This window comes from Arvicanthis niloticus, chromosome 20 (genome assembly GCF_011762505.2).
Source record: "Arvicanthis niloticus isolate mArvNil1 chromosome 20, mArvNil1.pat.X, whole genome shotgun sequence".
Taxonomy (NCBI): domain Eukaryota; kingdom Metazoa; phylum Chordata; class Mammalia; order Rodentia; family Muridae; genus Arvicanthis; species Arvicanthis niloticus.
Genome location: NC_047677.1, coordinates 26,866,607 through 26,893,162, shown reverse-complemented (window position 1 = coordinate 26,893,162; position 26,556 = coordinate 26,866,607). Strand labels below are relative to the sequence as shown.

The 26,556-nt window shown below is 51.0% G+C and overlaps 1 protein-coding gene across 1 annotated transcript in view; it reads left to right on the top strand.

Moving 5' to 3' along the window:
• Window positions 1-4,815: 4,815 nt before the first annotated feature.
• The window catches only part of Pald1 (phosphatase domain containing paladin 1), a 62,211-nt gene continuing 40,470 nt past the window's right edge, over window positions 4,816-26,556 (top strand). Inside the window, exon 1 of the mRNA XM_034524374.2 lies at window positions 4,816-4,989. The gene's annotated coding sequence lies outside the window, so the exon portion shown is untranslated. The remainder of the gene's footprint in view (window positions 4,990-26,556) is intronic.

The window sequence follows — 26,556 nt, the reverse complement described above, 5'->3', positions numbered from 1 at the left end:
CAAAATGTTGAGGCCCGGGCTGACCCACGTTTGGGCGGCCACTGTATCCCGGCCCAAGCTGCCGCTCCGGTCCACGGGTCGGAGTTCAGCAAGAGCAAGAGTGAGGATGGACTCGAAGAATGCAGACCAGACAGAGTGTAATTCAATCCCGTTTATTCTTCAGTCTAAGTCCTAAGTCTTGAGTTCCTAGTGCCTAGTCCCTAGCTCCTAGTCCCTCCAAGTTCCAAGTTACTTCTTCCAAGTTCTCTTCCAAGTGCCTGCTACCTGTCTTCTCTCTGATGTGTCTGGTTCTTCTGTGTCTCCCTAATGTCTGATTCTGATCTGTTCTGTCTCTGCCTTTTATATGTTTCACTTCTAAGCCATGCCTTTTGGTCACACCTTTAATCATGCCCTTAGGTCTTGTCTCTAAATCTTATCTCTAAATTACACTCTTAAATCACACACCTTTAATCTCACACACCTTTAATCTCACGCACCTTTAATCTCAAGGTATCTAAACCAAGATTATCGGAGTGTGCTCAGCTGTTGTAGCCTATTGTAATCCAAGTCACATGTCAGGGTATATGGCTCAAGATGGCTGCAAAGCTGATAGCCACTTTCTGCTAAAAGTCGGCCCCCAACAGTCTAGGGGATGTGCTCAGATCCCATGGCCTTGCAGTGTAAGCATGAGGCAGAGTCCAAAGCAGGCAGATCTAGTGAATGTACCGGAGAGTGATCCAAGAAGAAATGAGCTTCTAAACTCAGCTGGAGAAGCCCTTTGCTCTGGCAGGTTCAGGGCTGGGTTCCCAGTGTGAGCTTTGATGACAGTTGTCACCAATAAGTGCTGGTACCCCTTTCATTCTCCGCATGGTCCCAGGAAGCAAGAACTGCTGGGGACTTGTGGGGACTGGGAGCCACCTCTCCCAGGCATGTGTATTCCATGATTCAAAGTCTTCTACACATGGCTGGCACACAGTAGGACTCACTCACCTCGGGGTAGGATCCTAAGGCAAAGCAATGGATCTGGGAGGGTGGTCCAGGAGCCAGAAGAACCATCTAGATTCAGAGTTAACTATTCCAGAGATCACCAGACTTGGGGAAAGCTGCTACCCCGTTTCCTGGGGTACTGTGACAGTCCTGTGGTCACCAAGAACAAAGCCAGGTTGTCTTCATCTGCTGTGTCCTGCGAGCTCAGACTTGAGGAGCCTGATGGGAGTTGAGAGGAGCTGAGAGGTCTGCTTCTTATCCCTTGTCAAGTGTCATATTTGGTTTGGATTCAGTGTCTCTGCCTTCCGGACAGTCATTTGTGCCTGTCAGAAAAAGTGTTTCCTATGAGGGAGACCGGGTTCTTACAGCTTCTGCTCAGGACTGTATTTGAGAGCTCTTTCTCTCAAGAGCACTGAGACCTGGCTAGGGCTGAGCGGTTCTGGGGCCCCACAAGGGACACTGCCAAGATGTATTTGCAGCAACGGCAGCGGCAGCGGCAGCAGCAGCTAATTGACTCTGTACTGGGATGGAGTGTGCTCTCTGTGTTCTATATGCATTTTTATTTAGGTTCATGTATATACACATACACATGTACACACACATGTACACACGTATACATGCACACACATGTACATACAGTACATGCACATGTATGCACATGTACATACATGCACACATATACACACAAGCACACATACATGCACACACATGTACATGCATACACAGATATACACACAAGTACACACACATGCACAGACATGCACACACACATACATACATACCCACACTTGCACTGAAACCTTATACAGACACACAGTCCCTTCCTCCTTGTGTGCAGAGGAGCAGCACAAGCCTTGACTGTGCAGCTGTGTTCAACACAAACACCTCTGTACGTGGCACCCCACTCCTTAGGCCTGTGTAGGGTACTGAAGGTGTGGGGGTGGATCCTGTACACTCTGTTTTCTCAGGTTCTGTTCTGTGACCCCTGGGTCCTTTTGCAGGAGATCTGGCTTTGCTCTGAGCTTCCAGCTGGCATTGTAGAAGCATCTACAGCATTTGAGAGGGTCCAGACCGGCTCAGCTACAAGAGCCACTTCTTGATCCTTGATTTCTACTGGGCCTGGGAGAAAGTACAGGTTGTCTGCTCATGGTGCCCTTGGCTGCTCTGTGGCTTCTCTCCCAAGCTCAGAAACTAGTGGGGTGACTCTGTCTCTCAAGGTCTGACTTTAGTTCTTGTGGCTCCTAGAACTTCCCTGTCCCAGCCCACGGCCAGGGCTGCAGAGCAGGGGCTTAGGTGGGAACTGGTAAGGCACCTGTGTCCTGTACCTGAGACGTCGCCAAGTCTCTGTGTCCGTTCCTGAGGCCTTTCATCAAGCTGCGAGGCTGTTGGTTAGTTTGAAGGGCTGTGGTTACAGCTGTTCTTGCTCTTGCAGGCTACCACAGAGGGTCTTCTCTGCTGGATTCAACAAGAGCAGAGACATGTGTGAATAGTGCATCTTCACTCACTGAAGATATGCCAAGCATATGCTGGGGACCTGCTCTGACTTTCCAGGCTCTGTCCTTAGAGGCATATATATATAGTCAGGGATCTAGTTTTTTCTGGACAGTGCAGGGCTCTGTTCATGTTTGTGTATGTATGTTCTAGTCTGTGTATGTGTGCATTCAATACCATGTGTTTGCACATGCCTGGCTATGGCACTGTGAGTGGACTATGCTGAAACCTGTCCTCAGGCCTGCAGGGGACCCATTTGGGACTTGATTGGATGGGGACATGATACTATGACAGGGGAACAAGGAAGAGCACTGTGCTAGAGCACTGTGCCCAAGGATGGAGCCTGACAGCGTGTCACACACTGTACTTGGGCCTCAGGTCCCTAGCTCAGCAGCTCCTCAAACATCTCTCTCAAAGTTGAAGAAGGTAGGGGTCAGAAAGCGTCACTTTCCCTGGCCACACAACCCAGCTAATGAACTTCAGGCCAGTTTAATGAAGTAAGTGTGGCTGGAGTCACGATGGCTGTGCTTGCTTCTTAAGCCACTCTTTGGGCTTTCTCTTCCCTCCTCACACACCTTGGATGGGCAGAAGGGAGTCTGACAGAGAGGGCAGGTAATTCCTGGGCCTCAGTTTCCCAATGCATTAAAACAGGGCTGGGGATATGGTAGAGTGCTTGCTTGCTCAGCATACAGGAATGTAGCCGCCTTCGGCCACGAGTCAACTGGGTTCACCTGAAAGGGGGGCTGGGAATGAAAGGGGACGGAGGGCGAGAAGAGATGAAGCCAAGACAAAGTTCTTTGATCAAGGCTCAAAGCTTTAATGTTCAGCTCTCAATTTAAAGGGGAAGGCCCAACCCACAACCCCTCCTGGTTTCAGCCGGAGATGTGGTGGGATAATCACAGCCAGGTCACAGGTTCTAGGTCACAGCCAGAGATGTCTCAAGGCAAGCCCAGGGGCAGTTCTGCTTCTGTGTTCTGTGCAGCTAAGGTGGGCAACTCCACCTAGATCCTATCACTTGGTCTGTTGTGGTAAGCAAGGTCTCTCAGGCCTGCTCAAGGCTGGGAGAAGGGCACACAGGAATACTTGAGTTAGATACCCAGCACTGCATAAGCCAAAATGGTAGCCCATGGCCTATAATCCCAGCATTCAGGACGAGGGTCAGAATTTCTAGGTTATTCTTAGCTAAATATTGAACAAAACCAATTTAGGATGTATGAGACTCTGTGTGTGTATGTGTATTGTTCGTATATGAACAATGATAGGTACCTTCTAAGATTACACAGATGAGAGAACACCACAGACATGCCGGGTATCTGACTAGACCACCCTTACTGAGTAATTTTAGGGTTGTAAGCCTCCCCCCCCCCCCCCTATGATTCAAGTCCTATGGCTTGGCTTTGGTTAAAGGCTAAGCCTGCAAAGTCTTCATCTTGGTCACAACTCCCTGTGGAGTGTGCCAAGGACCCTCCAGCTCTGAGGCTAAGGCAGGTAGAGGCAGGTAAGGAAATTCTCCTCAATCTACGGTGAGGGAGAGAGAAAATGTAACACATTGCACACAACAAAGAGGGTTTCCTGAGACCTAAGCAGGGGTGAGCAAGTGTACCTGGGTGACCCAAGGTCAAGGGTCAGGTAGCCTGCCCAGATGCTGGATCCAGAGCTCACCAGAGCCCCGGGCCCACCACCACTGGAGGCGTTGGGTAGGGGTAATGGGGCCGCTCCTCTTCCAAAGACTAGGAGCTGCAGTTTTCCTTAGCCAACCGTCAAGTTGACCACCTGCTCTTTAAGGGACTCATCCTTGGACATCTGTCTGGAGAGGCTGAAATCCAGAGGCGTCAGATTTTTCCTACCTAGCTCAAGTGGCACAGAAAAAATGCTCATTCTGGAGTTCAGGAGAAGCAGAAAAAGGGGAAGCCCGGGGCTACAGATATACAGGGGCCCTGGAGTAGGGGAAGGGGTGCGGGGCCACCAGCCTTTTCTGTAGCCAAGGAGGCTGGAAGCCGGCCTTGGGTATCTTCCAGAAGTAGCCGAGCCGTCAAGGGAAGAGGAACTTGCTTCTCCCGCACTTTCCCCCTACCCCCGAATTTTCCAGATGCAGGGCGAGCTGACAGAGGAAGCTGGCCGGGAATCAGGCCTTCTAGGAGATGTGGCTGAGTTTGGGGGGCGGGGGTTTGTGTCTAATCAGACCGTGGTGGAGTGAATGTGTCTCTAAGTCCGCGCCCCCGCCCCGTGGGCGGAGGCCGAAGCTGCGGTGGGCGGGGCAGGGAAAGGAGTGACCGCGCCCGCCCCGCCCGGGCGTGGGAGGGGGGGATCCGGACTCGGGGCGGGGCTCTGGGGGTGATCCCGGCCTCGGTGGCCGCAGGCTGGCGGGGTCTGCGCCGCCTGGATTCGGCGGGAGCTGCCTCCGCCCCCGGATGGGCTGGGAGGGTGGGCGGAGCCATCTGGAGCCCGCGCGGGTAGTGCCCGCAGCCCGCCTCGGCGCCGGCAGTCCCCGGCCGCAGAGCGCGACGCTCTCCCGGAGCTGCGGCTGCCAAGGTAAGCAGGCGTGGGCCGCACCGAGGGAGGATCGGGGTCCTTTGGTCTGGAGCGGAGAAGTCCGAGTCACTCAGGCCTGCCCCAGACCGGCGCCACCACACTCTCTCAAAGCCGGAGCTGCTCCCGGGTCGTGCGCAGGTCTATCCCAGACTCAGCTCCTGTACTCTGGCTTCCTTCGGAGATGGTGGGGGGACAACGTGGACTGGCGACACCCGCTCTTCACTGCCAGGCCTGGGATCCCTCCTGGCCAGCTAGGCTTCTGAAGAAGTTAGGAAACATAGCCGGGCTGCGATCCCGGTATGGGGTCTCCAGACTTATCTGCAGGGCCCTTGAGGCCCAGGGGCAAGGGAGCAAACCCAGGGGCCTGGCAGGCACAGGCTTTGATTCGCCGCTCGGTTTGGTCTCTTTTGAGGCGAGGTCTCCTTGGTGTGAGCGAGGGTATGCACGCAGCGTGTGTACATTCATGTGCCTGAGCGTGTGCGGTGCGTGTGTCTATCTGTCCCCTGAAAAGACATGGACTTAGAAAAGGTAGTGTTTGGGAGACTGACTGTTCCAGTTTCTTGTAGTGGCCAGGCTGCTCTTGTTTTGGAAATCAGACTCCACAAAAGCCTGGTCCGGGCAAGCTTGAAGCACCTCCCGTCCTTCCAGCCAGGGAGTATGGGCCGGTCCTTGGCTGCGCAAAACCAGTGACAGAGCACCTGTGAGATGTGGGCTCCGGGCCATGCACAGATAGTGTGGGAGGTGGGAGGACTTGGAAGGGCTCCGTCTTCATGTGTCTCTGCCCTGCAAGGGAAGACGAGAGAGAAACACTTGGCCAGTTCTCTGATAGAGAGTTTGATACCAGCACTGGGCTGATAGCCGCTGAAGAAAATGCCAGGAGACACCTCATGGGAATTGCAAAACACCGGTGCAGCTTGGGTACTGGCTCAGGGTGTCCTGAGACTTTGCCGATAGACGTGTTTCAGTGTTCTGGTGCAGCCAACCCCACCCTCTTTATTAGCATTATTAATCCGGACCTCTTTGCACCCCTCCCTGGGGGGGTGGTCGGGGGAGGGGAAGGCAAAGACTTCCTGTTTCTGTGTGTCCACCCCCCCCATATTTTATTTACCTTCGGGGGCTGGGGGGCGGGTGTCCAAAGACCCATTTGTTTTCCACAGTCAGATGGAGCACAGGTCTGGGGCAGCTGAGGTTTGAGCCAGCCTTACAGGAGGAAGCCCTGACTTCCTTTTTGAAGAGTCCATCGAGGGGGCTGGAGGAGAGGGTGGGAGGCATTGGCCAGACGCGGTTTCCTGTGAGGGCAGACAGGCCTGAGGTGGCCCACTTTGCTCTCTGGTGTTGGAGTGGACAGGGTGGGGCTTGGGGCAACTCTGACCCTACTCTGAGGCACTGTCGTATCTGGGACTCTGCTCCTTCCCTGTTGTTCCCAATACTTAGGAGGAGGTGGCAGTGCATCTGTGTCCAAGGTCTCTGTTCTAGTGGGAGCTACCCAGGCACGGGAGAGAGTGCCATGTGGGTGGAACATGAGCTCATATTCAGGAGTATAGCCCTGTGGGCAGACACAAGAAAGAACTGGACATATCTACCTGAGAGCAGGCTCAGAACGGGGTGGGCTGGCACCCCAGGAGCATAGACACCTGAGGGGACAGGTGTCTGTGAGCGTGTGAAGGAGGGGTAGTGGTAGCCACAGACACTTGTGGAACAGGACAGTCTTGTGTTCCTGGCATTGCAGTTTGCTTGGGCAGCAGGTGTGTAAACAGGCAGACAGGTGGACCCACTGACGAACAGACATGCATTTAAACTGACACGGGGTTTCAAGGTTCTCAAGGACCTAGATAGACATGGAGGCAGTCTGGCCCTGCCTCTTGTGGGCAGGGGCACATATACTGGCCAGAGGCACATGCTAGAAAGGCTAGGTCTGAATAGCTTTAGATGCTGAGACATAGTCCCAAGTGACTGTTTCTGTGGTTATGGCAGCTGAGCCAGACATCCTCTTGTTCAGCGTGGAGGGACAGGTACTTAGATGCTGTGTGGTATGGCTTCCTTCCTTCCACATGTATCCCAGGCTATCTTTGAACTCACTATGTAGCCAAGGATAGCTTTAGACTCCTGATGCTCCTGTCTCTACCTCCTGGTTACTAAGGTTACAAGCATGCTTCACCACACCCAGTTTATAGGGTACTGGGAATAGAATCCAGGATCTCATGGATGCAAGGCAAACACTCTACCAAATGAGCCCCAGCCGCATTGTAGATTTATTTCTAGCCCGTGTTGGGGATGGTTAGAGAACCCCAAAAGGGCTCATTGTTCTGTTTTAGTCAGAAGGCGTGCAACCTCCCGTCCCCTCAGTTACGGGGCTGAGTGTCTGCTTGGGGTATCAGCAGAAGCTGCTTCAGCCTTTGATGGCATCCGTTTGTGTCCCCGGGACTTCTGTGAAGCTTCCTGCCACTTTGTGCCACTGCTTGGCTCTGGGGTTTTCCTGCTGAGCTTCCTTGAGCCTTTGGTAGTTGTCTTTGTATACCAGCGGGAGATAAGTGGAAGTCTGGGATGAGCGCTGTCTCCCTCTGGTGTGGACGGAGCAGGGTCTCCCATGTTCTGGCTGTGCTCGTGTCTCCTCTGCCCAGCCTGGCACCTTTGGAGCCAGCCCAGACCCTGATACAGCTTGACACCAAATGCTCTTGTGACCTTCCACAGTCACTTAATGTGGCAGTTACATCATCTTTAAACCCAGCTCCCTGGAGGGTTAAGTGGAAGGCAGTTTATGACAAGTGACTTTCCATCAGTCCACAGGGCCGCAACCAGGACTGCCCAGGCAGCCAGGTGTTTGGCTGGGAGCCTGGGCAAATTGTGGTATGTAGATACCAGACACCTCTTTGTTGGAAGTGGAAGCCCCCTCTGTCCTCTCTCTCTGCCTGTAGCCCCTCCTTGTCCTGGGGTCCTCTGAAAGGGTCAGGAAGTGGCAGGCTGGGCCTGTGGAAGCTTGGGCTTTCTGCCTGCAGGGCCTCTGGGAGGGGAGCCAGTGGTTCGCTAAGAATAGCCCCAAATCATGGCTGTGGCCTCTCGGTGGGCAGCGCTGCCTCTCCCTGCCTCTCCCATAGCGAGGCATTTGGAGACGGGCTTTGCATGTTTCCTGTGGCCAGCATGGCATAGGGATGGGCCTGGGACCGGGACCCGGGAGCTGCAGGCTCTTGACTGCAGCTGGCTCTGCAACTTTGCCCAGCCAGGCCTTTGTCTGGGACTTGGTAAAGAAAAAGTAAGTGAGGAACATCCTTGTCACTTGGAGATCTTCCTCGACAGCATGTCCTGACAGCGCCACCCCGTCTGGCTACCCTGACTTGAAGAATACAGTTCTGTAGCAGATCCTCAGATCTGAATTCCTGTCCTAGCTCTGTGACCCTCTAGGTGGGAGTTAACATCTTAACATCTCGGTGGCTTATTTTCCTTATGTAACAGGGTAGGGAGAGGGATTCCCCTGTAAGAGTGTCCAAGAACGTAAGGCTGGTGTGTACGGAGATGGCTGGAGATTGGCTCACAGGATGTTCCAGGGAGACAGTGGGTGCTACAGCCGTCTTCAGGGTTACATTTTCCAACAGAGTGGCTGTTGACACCAGAGAACCCAGTGATTGTACTGTGTTGAATGGGGACAAGGACCAAATGTCATTTTGATTTGGGGTCCATCCAAAGTAGGGAGGACCCAGCTCAGTTGGTAAAGCTGGGTGTCATGCAAGCACATGCATAAGTTTCGTCACTAAAACCCACCAAAGAGCTGGCTGCACCCTTGTGTAGTGCTGGGGAAATGGAGAGAATTCTTGAGGCTTCCTGGCCACCCTGCTTAGCCAAACTGCTGAGAACCAGGTTTAGTGAGTTATAGTCTCAAAGAACAAACAAACAAACAAACAAAAAAACCCCGCAAAGTAGAAAGTGATTCAGGAAAACATCTAGTGTTAACCTCCGGCCTCCACGCCTGGCCACACATGCGTATATACACTCACATGCACACACACACCGATGAAGTGCAGGTATCTATTTAGAAGTGGTTAGACTGATCAGATAGACAAGCAAGCAAGCCACACCCATGTATTACACCACACTCCACCACGTGCTGCCTGGCATTGGAGTTGAGGGACACAGTTTGCCTGGGTGGTCAGTCGGTCACTTAGGTAGGCTTGGCAAAGGTTCAGTGACTTATCCCGGCACAGGGACTGATGGGGCAGAGGTGGGGTGGCCCCAGTTGTTTATATGTTTCCTGTGGACTTTTCTGTGGCACAGGGATCCAGTCTGGTCCACAGCTAGGGCAACTCTGTGCAATAGACATGTGGTGTTCCAACAGGCTCTGGCCTTTGGGAACTGGGTAGGCAACTGGGAGTCTGGGCTCCCAGCAGTTCTCAAAGAGGAGGGGACTTGGAAATGGATGACTGTGACTCTTGGACAAATGGGTCTCCAGAGGCAGAATGCTGAGTGTCCTGAAGTGGCCTGCAACGCTTCATCTACTCACCCCCACCCCCACCTGACTCCGGTTTCCCTTCCCCAAGTAGAGGACAGGGACACCCTGGGTGTTTTGGAAGATTCTCTTTGGAAAAAGCAGAGGGGGAATTTCCTCTTTTTTTTTTTCCTTTTCCTGGACTTAGATCCCCTCCCCCACAACTGAGTTAACCCTTCTCTTGCTGGTCACTAAGTAGTAGCTCTTGGATGGACAGTGGTAGTAGCAGAGCCCTCCATTTTTGAACCCTTCTGCCTCCTTCCCAGGGGTGGTCCCCCATCAGTGCCTTGCTCTGGTGGTAGGACCTGGAAGACCTTGAAGCCAGCCATGGTCTGCTGTGTGGGTTAGCCTTGCTCTGGCTTCTAGGTTCTGGGCCTGTCCTCTAGCCATGGTACCCATGGGGTCAGGAGCGGAGTCTCCTGGACCTTTGGAGCTTCCTGTGTGTGCGGCTCAGCCTGACTCCCCCACAGCTTGTCAGTAAGCTCAAGGTTCCATGGCAAAGAGCCATCTTGGGCCATCAGCTATCAGTATATGTCAGTGATATACATGGATCAGGCCTTGTCATTCTTTGCGTGTTCTTTGTCAGGCTCCACCCACCTTGGTATTTTTGTTGTTTGTTTTTCCGAGAGACAGTGTTTCTCAGTGTAAGCAGTCCTGGCTGTCCTGGACTTGCTTTGTAGACCACACTGTCCTCGAACTCAGAGAGATCCACCTGTCTCTGTCTCTCCAGTGCTGGGATTAAAGATGTGCACCACCACACCAGGCTTTACCCACCTTGTCTTGGAGACAGGATTTATTATAGGCTTGGAGCTTTCCAAGTCGTCTAGGCTGACTGGCCAGTGAGCCCCAGGAATCTGGCTCTTGAGCCTAGGGATTGTTGGTGTCAGGCTCCGAACCCAGTGACATCACATCTAGGCGACCCCCACATCATTGCCAAGGCAACCGCCATATATTCCCAGGATCCACCTGGCTACCTCACCTTTTCCTGGGAGAGGCTCCGTCGTCACCACCCATATAAAACAGGCAGAACTCCCTGACCTCTCTCTCTTCTTCCATCTTCTTCCCCCCACCTTTGCCCTATCTCCTGAATAAATCCCCGCCCCGCCCCCCAACCGTTTGGTCTGGAGTTGTCTGTTCTAAGCTGTGCGCGGATGTCTAACACTGTCTAACAGGGATAACACCACACACTGCCAAGCTCAGTTTTTTAACCTGATCCAACTCAGTTCCCGTGCTTGGAAGGAAAGTGCTTTGCCGATGAGCTCTCTCTCTCTGGTCTTGTTTTTTGTGTTTATATCTGCATCCCCCACCCTGTGAGTGTGGGTGCTTACATCGCAGTTGTATGTGTGCATGCATGTGTTTGTGTAAGTGTGTGTGTGTGTGTGTGTGTGTGTGTGTGTGTGTAGATCAGAGAAAAACCATAGGTGCTGGTTTTTGGATTCTGCTTTGTTTGAGACAGGGTCTCTGGTGTGTGTGTTTGTGTGTGTGTGTGTAGATCAGAGAAAAACCATAGGTGTTGGTTTTTGGATTCTGCTTTGTTTGAGACAGGGTCTCTGTTGGCTGGCAGGCACACCGATCCCAGAAGGAAGACTGGGATTACAGATGTGCATTACTGTGTCTGGGGACTGAGCCATCCCTCTAGCCGCCTTTTTTGGTTTGTGTGTTTTTTTTTTTTTTTTAAATAAAGATTTATTATTTCACTGTAGCTGTCCTCAGACACACCAGAAGAGGGCGTCAAATCTCATTACAGATGGTTGTGAGCCATCTTGTGGTTGCTGGGCATTAAACTCAGGACCTCTGGAAGAGCAGTCAGTGCTCTTAACCACTGAGCCACTTGTTTGTGTTTTTGAAGCAGAATCTCACTTATTAGCCCAGGCTAGCAGCTTGGAACTCAATAGCTGCCCAGACTGACCGTTCCTGCCTGGGCAATCCTCCTGCCTCAGTCTTCCAAGTCCTGGGATTATAGACATTTGCTACTATTGGTGATAATTGAGATGGCACATTGGGTAGAGGTGTTTGCTTCAAGCTTGACCAGGCATTAGAATAGAAGCATTTGCCCTGTAAACACTGCTTGGTGGTAATTCATCACCACCAAGGGTCTGTGTCGATGTGTCCAGTCAGCAGCTACAAGCAGGCTTCTTGCCCTGTTTCTTATATCTGTGAAGTTTCACTAGAAGGAGTATAGCCCTGCAGAGGGCAATTGGTTGGGTGTATGGAAGAGCCTTGGGGTCTGTGAGGAGAAGGAGCAGGTGCAGAGGTTTTTCTAGAAGCCCCAGAAACTGCCTGCTTAGCCAGCTCTTCTCAGAGCTTGGTTGGGGCATCCACCGTGCAGGAATGCTCTCTGGCATGTGTGTGGGTGGAGGGCTGGGCCTGCCTGCACCTCTGTAGGAAGGGGCCCTGCGGGCATGGACGGCCCTAGCAAATCCTGACAGTCAGTTCTGGGCACTCTGAAGCTCGGTGGTCTCTTCCTCCATGACAGTGTCCTAGATAGAAGACACAGCCTTCGCCCCTCTGGCTGCGCAGTTTTTAATGTTTCTCCTAATTTAATAATTTTGTTTACTGTCTTACCTACTTAATCAGCTGCTTACTTATTCAGATGGGGTTGACTTGGAATTTAGGGACACCAAATGGGGATGGGCTGGAACTGTCACTGAGGAACCCCACAGCCTGGCCCTGCTTAACCTACATTTTTTTAGATAGAACCCTTCTTTCCCTCCCTCCTTCCTCTGTCTCCTCCCTCTCCCCTCTTCTCTCTCTCTCTCTCTCTCTCTCTCTCTCTCTCTCTCTCTTTCTTTCTTTCTTTCCATAAGGTCTTGCTATATAGCTCAGGCTGGCCTGGAACTCTGTAGCTCAGGCTGACCCAAAACTCACAGTGACCCTTCTGCCTCTGAGTGCTGAGATTTTAGGCATGTGCTGCCACACCTGGCTTGAGATGGTGCACTTGTCACTTGCCACACCTGGCTTGAGATGGTGCACTTGTCACTTGCCACACCTGGCTTGAGATGGCTCACTTGTCACCAGAGTCTAATTGCATTTCACAAACTCCCAAAGACAACCTGTACTATTAATAGTGTCTACACCCCAGTCCCTGAGTCTGCTCTCTGTCTTTATAGATTTTCTGATCCTGGATACATCATATAACAGTAGTCATACTCTGTGTGTGTGTGTGTGTGTGTGTGTGTGTAGATTGATGTTCCCCCAACCTCCTACCAAGACAGAGTCTGATTATATCAGGCTGACTATGGCTTAGTATGTATCGGAGGGTGACCTTGAACCCCTTATTCTCCAGCCTCCATTTTTCAAGTGCTAGGTTTACAGGCATGGACCATCTTGTCCAGTTTATGCTGTCCTGGAGATCCAACCTGGAGCTTCAAGCCTTGCAAAGTAAACTTTCTATTGTCTGAGCTACATCGCAGGCCAGCCCCAGATTCCCTTTCAAAGAGATTCCGCCTCCACCGAGAGAGAAAAGCACTGGCTTGTTTCCGTTACTCATATTAGAGTGTAACTTATGTTTGCATAATAGACCCAAGTGCCTTAGAATTCAGGTTTTATTTAACCAGGAAGCAAACATGAAGTCCTTTGAGTAGGGCTGCGTGGTAGAGCACTTGCCTGTCATGCACAAAGCCTGGGTTCCTGAGAAAGCAGATATCCAGAGGACACTAGAAAGCCAACCCTGGGCAGTGAGCCCTGCTGCTGTGGGGAAGTAGGATCAGTCCCAGAGGTTGCCGGTGCTGGGTGGATGGCAGAGCCCTGGGGTCCTGGCCTCTCCTGCCACACTGCTTGCTCCTTCTACCTACACCATGGGCAGAGTTTGTATATCAGTGGCTTGGGGCTGGGTGTATGAATTGGAGTAACCAGACCTCCCAGTTAAGCCCAATTGCCCGTGAGTGACTCTGCATGTCTGTCTCAGTAGGTCACCCTTGACTGCTGGCAGGCTGTTTTGTTGGCTTGCCGATAAGGGCAGAATAAAGGCACTATTGAAGTTGTACGTAGTGGCTCCTCAGCCCACATCTCGTGGGAGTCAGGACTTGGCACGGCAGTGATGGGCTTAGCCCAGGACACGCAGATGTTCTCCGCTCCGCTGTGGTCCAGCCTGTTTGGAAACTTGACCTTCTCTGTCGGGCATGGCTATGCTCCTGTGGGGGTGAGGTGGCTTAGTTCTCCCTCCCCACTCCGTGTTCTGACTTGAGCCACAGTCTTGCTTTGTGCTGTGTGTGATGCTGTGGCCTTCCTGGGGAAGGGATTGGGCTGGAAACATGGGAGCAAACCCCAGCCCTGACTGTCCATCAGTACAAAGTTGTTCTTACAATTAAGGTGTTCTGGTTTGTTTGCTTGTTTGTTTGTTTGTTTATTTATTTATATTTTAATGTTTATGAGGGTTTACCTGTGTGTATTTCTGTGCATCATGTGAGTTTCTGGAGCTCATCAAGGTCAGAGAGGGCACTGGATCTGGGAACCGTGACTGCGGAAGGTTACATGCTGCTGTGTGGGTGCTGGGAACCAAACCGGAGTCCTCTGCAGGAGCAGCCACAGACTGCGTTCTGTGTTCTTGGGGTGGACGCGTGCCTTGTGTCTAACCTGTGGGTGCTGGGATATTTGTCTTGTATCTTCTGAGGACCTGGAGTGCTTACCTCTCTAGGAGAGATGCCCAGGAGTGAGTTGCTGGCTGATAGACTGGAAATCCTTGTTTTACCAAGAAGGAAGCTGAGGCGCTGACAGAGGACCTACAATAGGAAGTGAAGTGTCACATAGTCTGTCCGACTCCCCAGTCGTCCCCACCCCCACCTCGGCTGCAACTTCCAAGTCAGGCTGGAGTGGGGTAGGGGAACTGTGCTTCTAGGCCTTGTGGTAATAGACATGCCCTTTCAGAACTAGTCTCCATCTTCCTCCTCCTCCTCTTTTTCCTCTTGCCCTTCTTCCTCCCCCTCCCCTCCCCCTCCCCCTCCCCCTCTTCTCTCTCCCCTCATCTCTGGTCCCAGCAGGGCAGGAGGTCAGGCTTCAGTTTGTCCTCATGTCTCTGTCTGTCTGCTTGCCTACCTGCCTTTCAACAAGCCCTCATGTACCTCCTCCTCCTGTCTCTAGCTGCCCAGTTCTGGAATATGTGTACCACCACGTCTGGTGTTATGTGGTGGTAAGGAAGGACCCGAGGTTGTGTGCAGGCTAGACAAACACTCTGCCAACTGTGCCGTATCCTCATCCCTTCTGGACCAGTCTTCTCAACCAGCCGCTTTGTGCCAATGAGACACCATCTCTTCTGTCCCTGGAAGCCACTGTCCTGCTTCCTGGCTCTGTGAAGGACTACTATAGAGATGACAAGACACAGAGCCACACGGTGCCCCTCCTCATGTTTCTGGCTTATTCAAACAGCAGTGTCCTCAGGGTTCCTCCATGTGGCAGCGCCTGACAGAATTTCCTTCCTTTCTGAGCCGTAATTGTTCTTCTTGTTTTGTTTGTGAGAGAGTCTTGTTACCTAGCTCAGGCTGGCCTTGAATTAAGGATCCTCCTGCCTCCTGCCACCATGGAACTATTCTTTTAATTTTTTAAAAATTTTATTTTGGGGAGCTGGAGAGATGGCTCAGTGGTTAAAGAAAGCACTGACTGCTTGCTCTTCCAGAGGTCCTGAGTTCAGTTCCCAGCAACCACACGGTGGCTCACAACCATTTGTAATGGGATCTGATGCCCTCTTCTGGTGTGTCTGGCACACCTGTGTACTCATATACATACAACAAAAAATTTATTTTTATAAATAAATGCTATGGGTGTGCCTGGTGCACGCGATGTTTGGAAAAGGGCACCAGCGTCCTCGGAACTGGAGTTACAGATGGTTGTGAGCCATTGTGTGTGTGTTCCGAATCAAACCCCGGCCTTCTGGATCTGGAGGAGGATCTTAACTGCTGAGCCATCTCTCCGGTCCACGGTTCACATTTGAGGATTGAGTGAGGAGCTAGTACCAGGGAAGAGGGTGACAGCTGCTGTTACTTATCAGGTGCCACCCTTTCCCTGTGTGAACTCTCCTGCTGATGTCACCTAACAGGAGAGAGCCCGGCAAAGTCCCATTGCTGACTAGGGTTGGATGCCATGGCTAACGGACCGTGTAGCCTAGGCTCTGTGTTACTGACCCCAGGGCAAGTTTTTAGGTCCCTGCCTGGAGTCCTTTTCATCACCTCTGCCATCTGTACATGGCGCCTCTGGGAAGCCGGGCCTGTCTTTCCAGGCCCAGGCGCTCCTACTCCATGCAGCTGCCTTTGAAATCTCTTCTATGCGGTAGCCTCAGCACCAGGCAGGGACCTGCAGGCCCTCTCAGAGCTCCCAGCACAAGGCTAGCAGGGAAGCCCAGCCCAGAATGGCTATAATGCAGGATGTCCCTCTTGGCAGGACTTTCCCTGAACAAACAGTGCCAAGAGCTTCAGGATGGTGAGGACAGATAAACAGGAAGAGGAGAAGAAACCAAACCGCCATCTTCCCATGCTGCCTGGCGCCCCTCCCTGCTGCTCTCTTGGCCCAGAGTTAGGAAGGGCAGAGAGAGGCTGGGGGATTGAGTTTAGCCTGTCAGGGCCTTAGGGCCTTGGTTTGTCTTGATAAATGGGGTGAACTTGGCATTAGGTGCCAATAGGGAACAAGAACACAGTGACAGACAGGTGTCTGCGGGCATGTAGGTGGCTCTGGTTGGGGTCATCTCAGCCTGGCTGGCCATCCTCATTATTCATATTTTTTTTATTACTTATTCTATTGCATGTACTAGTCAGGGTTCTCTGGAAAATGAGAATTGAAAGACTGAATCTCTGTCTCTATCTCTGTGTAAAGGGAATTTAGAGGAGTTGCTTACGGGCTGTGGTCTGGCTACTCTCTGAACAGAAGGTCCAAAACTCCAATAGTCATTCAGTCTCTGAGGTTGGATGTCTCAGCTGGTTATCAGTATACCTTGGAATCCTGAAGAAACAGGCTCTGTTACCAGTCAAAGGATGAGCTTGCTGGCAAGAGGGAGGGGAAGCAGGCAAAATGCCCACATTTCCTTCTCCACATCTTCGTATGCAGTCTGTCACCGAAGCGGTGGCCCAGATATAGGGTGGGTCTTCTGGCCTCAAATGAACCAGTAATGAAAAACCCTCAGAGGTGTGCTGGGGTCTTAGCTGATTCTAGGTGTAGTCAAGTTAACAACCCCAGATAGCCATCGCTTTGCCTGAGTGTATGTCTGTTCAGCCGATGCTTGGCAGGGGCCCTCCCTCCCACCCCCACCCAGGAGGCCAGAAGAGAGCATGAGATCCCCTGGGACTGGAGTTAAAGACTTGAGCTGACATGTGGGTGCTAGGAATTGAACTCGGGACTTCTGGAAGAGCAGCCAATGCTCTCAATATCGGAGCCATCTCTTCAGCCCCAGGTAGACTCTGGCCCAGAAGGACAGAGTGCTTCATCCAGGCTGTGAGGTGCTGGGGCAGAGATTGGAGTCTGGGGGCCACAGCTGGCTGGTGTCAGGGGGTAGACCTAGCCTGGGCTGCTGTTGCTATGGGAATTCCTTTCTTTTTCTTTCTTTCTTTCTTTCTTTCTTTCTTTTTTTTTTTTGTTGTTGTTTTTTGTTTTTTCGAGACAGGGTTTCTCTGTGTAGTTCTGGCTGTCCTGGAACTCACTCTGTAGACCAGGCTGGCCTCGAATTCAGGAATCCACCTGCCTCTGCCTCCCAAGTGCTGGGATTAAAAGGCATATGCAACCACTGCCCGGCAATTCCTTTCTCTTCTCTTAGAACTGATGGGGTGGTATCATGAAGGGGCCAAGCCTCAGGCTCCCCGTTCCAGAGAAACTTTGAATCCTTGGGAGGATGCATTTCTGCATGCTTCCTTTGCTGAATGGCCATCTGAGGCTGACTTAGGCTGTGGCCATGCTTTCAAGCTGTTACTGAGCCTGGGCAGCACACCTACGGAGTGACACCTGACATCTTGGTATAGAGCCCAAGGTACTTGGCATCTCCCTCCCATCCTATGTTCTAGTCCTAGGTACCATGTGATTCCTAGGAGGCTCTGGACAATGCTGAACATACGTGTGGCGTGTGTGTGTGTGTGTCTCTCTCTCTCTCTCTCTCTCTCTCTCTCTCTCTCTGTGTGTGTGTGTGTGTGTGTGTGTGTGTGTGTGTGTGTGTGTGTGTGGTCTCTTCTGGAAACAACACCATTATTTTTCTTTTCAGGCTCAGTTCCCTTGTCTTCTCCAGGAGCCTTCCCTCATGGGTTGTTAACATCTCCTGCAGCTCAGGGTAGCAGGAAACGTGTTCTGACCTTTCTGAGCCTCAGTTTCCTTATCTGTGAATTGGGATGACTAGGTGTCAGGGAGAGGAGAAAGCCTGAATTTTCTTCCCCTAGCTTGTATGAAGCTGGCTGGGACTTGGAGAAACCTGGTCTTCTCAGGGTTAAGTCCCTTCTGTACCAGAGGCGGAAGCAAAGAGGACAGAGTGTGAAATGAAATCACTTCCCTGCCCAGGGGGCTGCCCTGTGCCTGGCTTTTGCAGTAAGTCCTATTTCCTCCCCAGCTTCCATGTGTCCACACACTCCTGACTCCCATGACCCCATGGGTCACTAGCAGGTGGGGGCTCCCGATGGAATGCTGGCCTGTCTTTCATCCGGCGAGTTCACTTCCTGTCTGAATAAGCCATCCACCTTTCCTGCTTGGAATTCCATCAGTGGGGTCCAAGAGACTGTGTGACTGTGATCCAGGCCAGTGACAGGCCAGTGCCTGTGTGACAGGCCAGTGGTGTGAGGTGACCAAGCTTCATGGCTGCCCTTGTATGTAGTTTCTTCTGGGGCGCCGAGGCTGCCTCTGTAAACGAGAGTGCTGAACTGGACAGGACAGCAGAGAATGACCCCATTTAACCCTCATTACCCTGCAGGAAATGGGGTGCGGAGAAGCCAAGGCATGGGCAGGCCTCTGGATCAGGACAGCACTGGCAGAAAACCCAAATCTTGCTGACTTTCAAGGTCCTGGTTTTTCCTACAGGAAGGTGTTTATGAGTCTGCCTGTGGGACTCAAGGGCAGACCGGCTTCTGGGGGAGGTACCAGCATGTCCTTGGCTATAAAGTTGATAGCAAACTGTGGCTGCTTGTCCCAATGGCCTTACTGTATCTGAGGTATGTCTGTGGTAGGTAGAAATGAAGAAAATAAGAAAATAAATGGAGAAAACAGAGCAGACTTCTACCTTCGAATACATGATGTGAAAGTTTCATTCTCAGGCACCACAAAACCAAACCAAACAACCAAACCAATTCAACCAATCAAATAACCCCCCCAAAAATCAGAGATGATACAAAGTATTTGAAACGATGAGAAAACCACCTGGGTATCCCTGCCCCCAGATACCACGCTCAGCCCAAGCATTTTCAAACTCTTTCCTTGCAAACCTGTGCTGTGTGTGTGCGCGCAGCTGGAGTGACATCGCTTCAGTTTTCCAAGGCCATTTTATGTCGGGCCCAGGGGAAGCTGGCTGGGTGTCCATTTCTGGTTTTGCATTCAGTGGGCTGTGATCTGCTGTTTGGTTCAAGTCCATAGAGAGGGACCATCAGCCCATCAATTCCTGGGTGGAACAAGATGTTTTAGTCACCTGGGGACACTTTTCTTTGATACTAGGATATTACCAGCAGTGGATTCATTCTGTCTGTCTGTCTATCTATCTATCTATCTATCTATCTATCTATCTATCTATCTATCTATCAATCATCTATCTATCTATTTTAGATCGGGTCTCACTATGTAGCGCTGGTTGCCTGGAACTTCATGGGTGCTGGGAGTCACAAACTAGCCATGGCGTAGCCACAGAGGTTAGAGGGTGATTTTTGGAACTTTGTTCTTGCTACCTTCTGGATCCTGGAAACCAAACTTAGGTTGTCAGTCTGGGTGTCAGGTGCCTTTCTTTATCCAATGAGGCATTTTGTTGACCCAGGAGCAGATTCTTAGAAGTGAGCAGACAGTTTGGAAATATCAGGGATCTTTCTCTGTTCCATTTTGAATGGCTTTTCTGTGATTTTGTGACCTCAGGTGCAGGCCTTTGGGGGAAATCCTGGCTTACTAGGCAAAAAGAACCACCCCTAGACAGGGTTTCTCTGTGGCTTCAAACTCAAGAGAGATCCATCTGTATCTGCCTCATATGTGCTGGGATCTTGCCATCACACCTGGCAGCTCTTGTAGCCCAGGATAGCCTTGAATTCCCTGTGTAGCCAAGGATGGCCTTGAACTTCTGGTCCTCCTGGCCCCACCTTGCAAGTTCCAGACTTGTAACTTGTACCACCATAAACAGTTTTGTTTTGTGGCACTGGGGATTGGACTCAGGACCTTGTCCTTGCTAGGCAAGCATTCTCCTGCCGGAGCCAGATCCTCATCCTATGGACTACTGTTACTATTGCATTTATCACCCAAATAATCTTTATGCCTTGAGATTTTGGACCCAAAAAGCCAATTTGACTCTGGCTCATAACCAGCTCTGGTATAGCTTTCCTTCAGACCCCTGTCACACTGGAGTGTCAGCTGGACTGGGTCAGCACACAGATACCGAAAAACTGCGGTTCTGGGTAACTTTCAGTGCCTCACTGAGGACACTCTGGTTTTTCGAGACAGGGTTTCTCTGTGTAGTCCTGGCTGTCCTGAAACTCACTCTGTAGACCAGGCTGGCCTCGAACTCAGAAATCCGCCTGCCTCTGCCTCCCTAGTGCTGGTATTAAAGGCGTGCGCCACCACCGCCAGGCTACTGAGGACACTCTTAGATGACACGGGTATATTTTGTCACAGTGAGCTCATGTCAGTGGGGAGCACAGGCTAGCCCCTGTGAAACACTGCCTTACTACCTGCCATGGCTGTGACATTTTTACCCACTGTGGCTTTTGTACCACAAAATACCATTCCATTGAGGAAGGCAGACTGCTGTCTTGTGTGTATTTGTCCGGGTAACCTGGAATGAAGATGCTGGGGACCCTGAGAAGCATGCCTACAGAACTGCAGTCCTGTGATAGTGTCTGTGCTATCTTGGGAGGACTCCACATCACCTGGTCCTTTTTTACTAGTTTACTAGTATCAATCTTAAAGCCAATGCAGATGTTTCTTGCCCGCGGGGTGTGTCCATGTGGAAGTCAGAGGTCAGCACTGGGTGGTTATCTTTCTCAATTACCCTCACTGATTGAGGCAGTCTGGCCCGCTGGCAAGCCTCAGGGATCTGTGTCTCAGTATCTCTGGGGCTGGGATAAAATGTGCCCCAGGCTTTTTTTATGTAGATGCTAGGCATTGAAATCAGGTCCTCTTGAGTGTTCAGCAAACACTTTCCCCGCTGAGCCCGCTGCCCGTCCCTCCAGCTCACCTGTCCTACAATCTAGCTAGAGCACATTATACTGTCTGGTGTTAAAATTTTGTTCTTTGGATATTTGGGGTGATGCAAAAATGTAATCCCATGTAGGAGGTGGAGGCAGGAAGATTGGGAGGTTAAGGCTATCTTTGGGTACATAGTGAGTTCAAGGACAGCATGGATTACAGAAGACCTTGTCTTTAAAACAAAACAGAACAAAACAAAACCCAAAACAAAACCAGGGGCTGGAGAGATGGCTCAGCGTTTAAGAGCACCGTCTGTTCTTCCAGAGGTCCTGAGTTCAATTCCCAGCAACCACATAGATGGTGGTTCACAATCCTTTGTTATGGGATCTGACGCCCTCTTCTGGTGTGCAGGTGTACATACAGATAGAGACTCATTTACATACATACATACATACATACATACATACATACATACATACATACATGCTAAATCTTAAAACAAAAAACAATCAGGGCCAAGGAGATGATCAGCAGGTAGGCTTGCCATTGAAGATATGAGGTGAGGATTTCGAGTCCCCAGCACCAATGCTGAGTGGCTGGACTGGCTTCTTGGAAAACAGAGCCATGGAGTCTCTGGGGAAAAAAGTTGTTGGCTAAGTAGCCTGGTCCTATCAAGAACTCTGGGTTCAACAGACAGATCCTGAGCCGATGAATACAGTGGAGACCTGATGACTGTCAGTGTCTGCCTCGGGTCCCTGTATGCACACACGTGCACATAGACACACCCACCACACACACAGACTCTTGCAAACAAAACACCTCCTTCCCAGATACACACACACACACACACATACACACACACACACACACACAGAGAGAGAGAGAGAGAGAGAGAGAGAGAGAGAGAGAGAGAGAGAGAGCACGAGACAACAACTGAAAGATTTGCTCGAACTTTCAAATCCTGCTCAGAGCCTTCTACTTCTCTGGTGGGTATGGATGAGGGTGTGCATGTGGAGGTTTTGAACTTGGCCATTTTTTTCTGGCCCCTCTGAGAGACAAGAGGGCGTGACTCAGGAGAAGAAGCCCAAGGGTCTCAGGCAAACTGCTGAGACCCACTGGTGGGTGGGGTGTAGTCTCAGACAGAACACCCACTCCTCTACTGTCCAGTCTCTGGCCTCTGTGATCATTCCTCATGATCCTTTGCTGTGTGGGACCCAGGGCTGACCACACCTCTGCTTGTCAGTCATTTGTTATGTATAGTTACATGAGGTGGGCCTCAGTACAGGGACTGTGTTTCTATAATTCTCATGAGAGACTCCTATGAATCCAACCTTCTGTTCTGTAAAAAATGTTTCTAGCTTTGTTCATTCAAGTGACCCTTTGTGCCCAGCACTGGCCAGGCCCTGGGATGTACCTGAAGGTTATCTAGCCTCAGTCTCTGCCTACAGAGATTTGGGGGACTTTCTGGGAGAGGGCTTCCCTCCATCTGGATGAGGGGAGAGGGTGTGGGACTGAGCAGGAAGCTGCGGAATGAGTGAAAGCAAGACCAAGAGTGAGGCAGGCTGGCGAGAGGCCCCATGCCTTCCAGACTGACTAGGCCTGCCAGCGGAGAGGCTGCCCACCAGTGACTAGGATTTCCAAGGCTCCAACTCCGGCCTTGTAGTGAGATGTTCTTCTGCTCCGTACTTCTGTTATTAATGATCTACAAAGGCCCGTTGATATTGCTGTTCCTGGGACGGAGAAGAGCGCAGTGCATTGTGGGTTCTGGAAGTCACAGTCTGGAGGAGGCAGCTGGGCCAGCTTAGGGAAGTTCTTCCTTGAGTCTTCCCCAAATCCTTTTGATGGGGATCTGTTCTCACCACTTGACAGAAACAGATGTGTATCTAATATCAGGGCCTTCCCTGGTTCTGGGCAAGCAAACAGACAACCAGAGAGGTGCAGGGGACAGGTGGGTAGGAGACTCTTGGTCCCATCCCAGTGCCCACTTTTGGTCAATGCGGGCAGGTCTCTGGCCACCACTGGGCCTCAGTTTCCTCTTCTGTAATCTGTAATCTAGAGAATGGAATCTCTAAAGCACCTTTGGCTTCAATTCTAAGGTACATGTTGGTGTCTGAGGGGGGGGTCTAACTCTACTGAGGGGAGATCAACACACATGAGTTTGTGCCTGTGTTAGGCGATGAGGGACAGGGCCTGAGAAGGAAGGGTTCAATCTGAGCCCCTGCTCTAGGTATAGACGTGTAGGTATAGACCTTCTGAAAGTGTGTGTGTGTACATGTGGACACACAGGTGTGAGTTTGTGTACCCACATGTGTGAGCATGCATACACATGTATGAGTATATGTATATGCATATGTGTTGTGTGCAGGTGTGTGTGTGTGTGTGTGTGTGAGAGAGAGAGAGAGAGAGAATGAGAATTATCTTCTCAACACTCCTCCCTCCCCAGCTTGAAAGTTTTCTGACTCTACTCCAACCCTTTGGTCCCCCAGCAGGGGAACCCTGGAGTGTGATGACTTACTTCCCTCTATTTGTTCTGAAGCTGGGACAGATGTTTCCTGCAGCTGGCCACTCACTCAGCCACTGTCCTCAAGATGGATCAGCCTATTTTTAGCTCCATTGTTAATGCCTGGGCATCTGCTTCCAGGAGCATGTATGTAAGAGGCTGTGTCCCTGGGAAAGACACTCCCTCCAGTCGGTCATGCTCTCTGACTCCTGGCTTCTCTGTGCCCTGTGAGAAGCTAAGTGGCTTCTCAGATGGGGAACTCGGCACCTCAGTTTGTTCTACCCGCTGAATGGGACCATAGCCCTCTTCCTCACAGGGCTCTGAAGGGGCAAGAAATGTGAAATTCACCCATTAAGAGATGTTTTGAAATTACATGTATCAGGGGTTCCAATCTGTAGACTGCTGTACTTATAAACAACAAATTGACTGTGTGGGGGTTGGGTTGGGGCCCTTGTTATAGGTACTGGAGCGTGGGCTGAGAGTGGCAAGGCTTTTCTGGTGCTTATAGGTGAGTGGGGTAGAAGGAGTGAGGGTAGGGGAAGAGATTCTAGGTATGGGACCCAAGAAGATCACAACACAGAAGCAAGGGACAGTCTGTCCTAGGACATCTGTTTAGGAGGATAACTGTGAATATGGGCCAACACCAGATCTGGATTTTATTTTATTTATTTATTTATTTATTTTTTTGTAACTAAATTTTACAGTTCAGGACAGTGGCCTTTGTAGATGGCAGCCTTATGTCCCAGTACTACACACAATACATGCCTGTATGGTCTCACAATTGCAAGCTTCAGCTTGGACACCCCTGTGCAGCTCCTGACAATTCTTCACCCGTTGTGACCCAGAGAAGCCAAAAAGGTTGGCTGTCTGCTAGAGTCTCTCCCCGGGAGGGTCTCTGGAGCAGGTCTGAGGCTCTGCAGTTCCGCCCTGAGCCAGAAGCCAGCTCAATCAATGGCTCTGCATGTGTTTCTCTGAGCTTTATACTGTCAGGAAGTGTTGACCTGCCTGATTCAGCTACCAGATGATTGATAGCCACCCATCTGGTCCATCTCTTCACCATCCACACGGAAACAAAGATGTTCTACAGAGAAGGTGAGGCTGACCCTAAGGCCTGACAGGAGGTCAGGGCTGCGGGACCAACAAGATGGCTTAGTGGTAGCTTCTGGTAATGATGCCAGGACTCATTGGTGGAAGGAGAGAACCAGCCCCCACAAATTGTCTTCTGACCTCCACATGAGCACTGTGGCAGGAAAATGCCCCTCCCCCCCAAAATAAGATAAATTTTAAAGAAATTTAGTTGGATGTGGTGAGGCACACTTTTGATTCCAGGTAGAAGCAGGCACAGAACTCTGTGAGTTCAAGACCAGCCTTGTCTACATAGAATTTTGCAGGCGAGCCATTTGGTGGTGGCACACATCTTTAGTCCCAGCACTGGGGAGGAAGAGGCAGGTGGAATTCTAGGATAGCCTGGTTTGCAGAACAAGTTCCAGGACAGCCAGGGCTACATATCAATCAATCTGAATTCAATCAATCAATATTTAAAAAATAAATAAAAGCAAGTCAAGACTGAGAAAGAAACTATGGTGCTTCTCCAGTTTGGGGGAAACTCAGTTGAGTGTGGTTTGCCTAGAATCTTGGACATGGGGGAGAGGTGCGTGTGCGTGTGTTTATTTATTTAATTAATTAATTTATTTGGTTTTTCGAGACAGGGTTTCTCTGTATAGCCCTGGCTGTCCTGGAACTCACTCTGTAGACCAGGCTGGCCTTGAACTCAGAAATCCACCTGCCTCTGCCTCCCAAGTGCTGGGATTAAAGGTGTGCACGCCACCACCGCCCGGCGTGTGTTATTTTATTATTTGATCTTTTTTTTTTTTTTTTTTTAAAGACATGGTCTTATGTAGCCCAAGCTAGCTTTGAACTTGGTATGTAGCAAGGATCACCCTGAACTCCTAAATATTGGGTTCCAGATGTGCACCACCACACTGTTCTGTGTGGTGCTGAAGATGGACCCCAGGGCTGTGGTGTGCTGGGTGAACACCTGCTCACTGACCATCCCCTAGCCCCAGAAGGGGAGATTTCAGTGCAAGACAAAGGTTTTAGGTTAGAGGCCACGGGGTTCGGGTCCCTGCGGGGTTGCTGGAATATCAAGTGGGAGCCTGAACACTTGTGTAAGTTGCTGCTGGCCTTCTTAGAAAAGTGGGCCCCCAAGAAAGTGTAGGTTCCTACTGACCATAAAGAATCTAGACTGTCTTCGCCCCACTTGCTGAGATCTCCAACATGTTCGTTCAGGACTTGCAGGGGCTGCAAAGGACAGAAGCCAAGGGACAGCTGCTTCTGGGGAGTCTCTGACTCTTCTGGGAAACTGTACTGCCTGCCAGCTCTGTCTGGAGCAGACCAGCTTGCCTTGGGTCCTCTGTCTCCCTGATGACCGTTTCTCGCCTTATGGGGACTCTCATGTCTTACAAGGGCTCCTGGAGGGACAGAGAAGCACTCATTCTCTGAGCTCCTCTGACTTTGGGAGCATCAGAGGTCAGGTTTTTTTTGTTTTGTTTTGTTTTTTTGTTTTTTGAGACAGGGTTTCTCTGTGTAGCCCTGGCTGTCCTGGAACTTACTCTGTAGACCAGGCTGGCCTCGAACTCAGAAATCCGCCTGCCTCTGCCTCCCAAGTGCTGAGGTCAGGTTTTGTAGCAGGGAAAGTGATACCTGGTTCAGAACTTCCGAGAGCCTGCAGCTGGAGGCAGAGACAATCCAATGGTTGGTTCTTGTCTGTCTTCTCCCTTGCTCCCAAGACCCTGGTGTGGGATGGGTCATGTGTTCTGTGACCACCCACTGCTGTGACTCCCTCCATCTCATACCCTGAGAACAGGCCCCGTCTACAGCACAGCCTGTCCACCAGCAGGGAAGGTTGATGTTGCCTTGCGAGAGAGGAAAAACTTTCATTCCTGTGACCATCTGGTCTGCGGTCACGGAGGGTCCAGCCTAAAAATAACAGGGCGCATTAGCCAGGATTAGATTCGTCTGTAAGTCATAAGACAAGGTAAATAACAGGAGTTTACACAAGATGGAAGTTTATTTCTCTGCCCTTATCCAAGCTCGGGGCTTTGTCGGTCGGGCCTGCCGTGGTGGCACTATTCCATGACTTCTCTCAGGAACTTGGATGGCCACCGTTCCTAAGTTGAGGCTTCACCCAACATGGCTGCTCTCATATCTGTATCCCAGGTCACAGAATGGGAGAAAGGAGGAGAGGCTCTCATATGGAAGGATACTGGAAGTCAGGTTGATGCCGCTTACATCCTGTTGGCTAGAATTTAGTCACAAG